We start from the raw sequence: 2,500 nt of genomic DNA, 5'->3' as shown, positions 1-2,500 counted from the left end.
GTGCCTTAACCTAACCCATGTCGTGCCTTAACCTAACCCATGTCGTGCCTTAACCTAACCCATGTCGTGCCTTAACCTAACCCATGTCGTGCCTTAACCTAACCCATGTCGTGCCTTAACCTAACCCATGTCGTGCCTTAACCTAACCCATGTCGTGCCTTAACCTAACCCATGTCGTGCCTTAACCTAACCCATGTCGTGCCTTAACCTAACCCATGTCGTGCCTTAACCTAACCCATGTCGTGCCTTAACCTAACCCATGTCGTGCCTTAACCTAACCCATGTCGTGCCTTAACCTAACCCATGTCGTGCCTTAACCTAACCCATGTCGTGCCTTAACCTAACCCATGTCGTGCCTTAACCTAACCCATGTCGTGCCTTAACCTAACCCATGTCGTGCCTTAACCTAACCCACGTTGTGCCTTAACCTAACCCACGTTGTGCCTTAACCTAACCCACGTTGTGCCCTAACGTAACCCACGTTGTCCCCTAACGTAACCCACGTTGTCGCCTAACGTAACCCACGTTGTCGCCTAAACCTGCTCTGTAATTGTTATACGACTCGTTCAATTAGTGTAGTGTTGCCCACCCGCAACCCTCGCAATATAGTTCGCTACTCGCACTCCCCGCTCCCCTGTGTATCGCTTCATGTTAAACACCTTGCAAGTCTTGCTCACTTTCCACATGCTCCTGCTGTACACTGTAATGTGGATGGCAGCAGGACGTACATGCCGCCCCTCCCCACGTCCCCACCTTGCCCCCTGCCTTCGCAAGCTGGTTGGTGAGAACTTTGCATGTTCAATGCCCTCCGCATGCGACGTACTCAGGCTACGTTGTGGTGCGGCCTGTGTCAACTGTCCGCTAATGTCGTACGCGTAAACCACAATCTGTACTGCACATTCGTCCTTATGTACTGAATGATACATCGTGGCACATGTGTGACCGTACAACGACTGCGCCCAAAAACGGCGGACCATACAGTGCAATTATTGTGCACGCAGCTACGTGTCGTCTCCCTATGAGAGCTGGATTGCAGTGTGGTACGCCATAGAGACGTGTGGGAGGAACGGACGCCGTGGATGGCGATCAGCATGAGCTGTCTGTTGATGTATTCGGACCTAGTCGTCTCTCCTCACACACCGTGATGGCATGGTGCACCGCGTTCCATATCTGCGACATGCTACAGAGGCCGGTTGACAGTCGTTCGAGCAATGGACATCGCATACGTACGGGGGCCACCTTCCACGTATTGTCTAGGCGTGCACATTTTGTTGCGTGTATGTGGGCAGACGTAGTGTGGCGTGACACCTGACACAGGCATGCAATAATCGTGGAAGTTGCAAATGGCGATGGACGCCTGCGTTTTCTGGTGAAGTTACGCAAATGAACAAATGGTAACCTGTTGTGGTGCGGTTGTTCTCGCTAGGGGTGAATCGGTGATGGCGACGATAGGTTGAGGTACTAACCGGTTGTTCCAGCGATACCCACCATGCCGACGAAACTGAACGGCATCTGGGTGTGAAGCGATACGCGGCGGTGGCTGGGTGGGACCGTCCCCGGCCGGTGAGGGGGCGCCTCCCGGCGTGCTGGCCGCGCGGTGCGTGGGCGCACGCGCTACAGCCGGCTGGTGGGGGCGGCCAGTGGCAGGCGCGCCGGCCGACGGACGCGGCAGGCGTCGCAGCTGCGCGCCGGCGCACCCTGCGCGCGGCGCCGTGCGGCCAAAGTAGGTCCTCGCGGGCCCGGTGCGAAGCGCGGTGGACATCTTCAGTGTGCTGGTCCGATTGAGGACTGTGTGCGTTGAGGATGCGCCGCCGCCCGGCGCTCGGCGCCGCGACGCCGTCTGCTGCTCGGTCGCCCCAGCGGTTCTCGCTGGTGGTTTGTATCGCAGCTGTGCGGATGTGTTGGCGCGTGCGCTGTGCTGGGAGAGTTCGCTTCGGCACCCAAGTGGGGCTTTTGTCCTTCTGTGGCGCTGGCGTTGGAGCTGCCGGTCACCGTAGGTGGCGCGTGTTGTCTCCCGCCGGCAATGCCACGACAGCACGCTCCCGGGCCTCTGTCGGCAGCGGCAAGCTCAGTTGGGAGCACGGGTGGTCGCACCGAAAGCGTCTACTCGCCTAACTCCGGGCGATTGCGCCTCTCTCGAACCCGACCAAGTACTTGGGACGGCGCTGCGCGCCGCCGGGACCTGAGAGGGTTTCGAGGTGTATTGTGCAGGGGAGCTCAGCCTCCTCCTGTTTGCAGAATGATTGAGCGGACGCTTGCGTGTTCGCGCGGGCCCCCGGGACACACTCCCGGGCGGCCGGCTGCTCAGCTCTAGTTGACGCAGCTCCCTGGTTGATCCTGCCAGTAGTCATATGCTTGTCTCAAAGATTAAGCCATGCATGTCTCAGTACAAGCCGCATTAAGGTGAAACCGCGAATGGCTCATTAAATCAGTTATGGTTCCTTAGATCGTACCCACGTTACTTGGATAACTGTGGTAATTCTAGAGCTAATACATGCAA

At 57.5% G+C, this 2,500-nt stretch overlaps 1 non-coding gene across 1 annotated transcript in view; it reads left to right on the top strand.

Moving 5' to 3' along the window:
* The first annotated feature begins 2,324 nt into the window (after nt 1–2,324).
* Nucleotides 2,325–2,500, top strand: part of LOC124772243 — a 1,909-nt gene continuing 1,733 nt past the window's right edge. The window contains exon 1 of the ribosomal RNA XR_007013905.1: nt 2,325–2,500. This exon is cut by the window's right edge and continues 1,733 nt beyond it. This is a non-coding gene — a ribosomal RNA (small subunit ribosomal RNA).

The sequence above is a fragment of the Schistocerca piceifrons genome, unplaced genomic scaffold (assembly GCF_021461385.2).
Source record: "Schistocerca piceifrons isolate TAMUIC-IGC-003096 unplaced genomic scaffold, iqSchPice1.1 HiC_scaffold_936, whole genome shotgun sequence".
Classification (NCBI taxonomy): domain Eukaryota; kingdom Metazoa; phylum Arthropoda; class Insecta; order Orthoptera; family Acrididae; genus Schistocerca; species Schistocerca piceifrons.
Note: the sequence above shows the minus strand (reverse complement) of the source record. Positions and strands in the feature narration are given on the sequence as shown.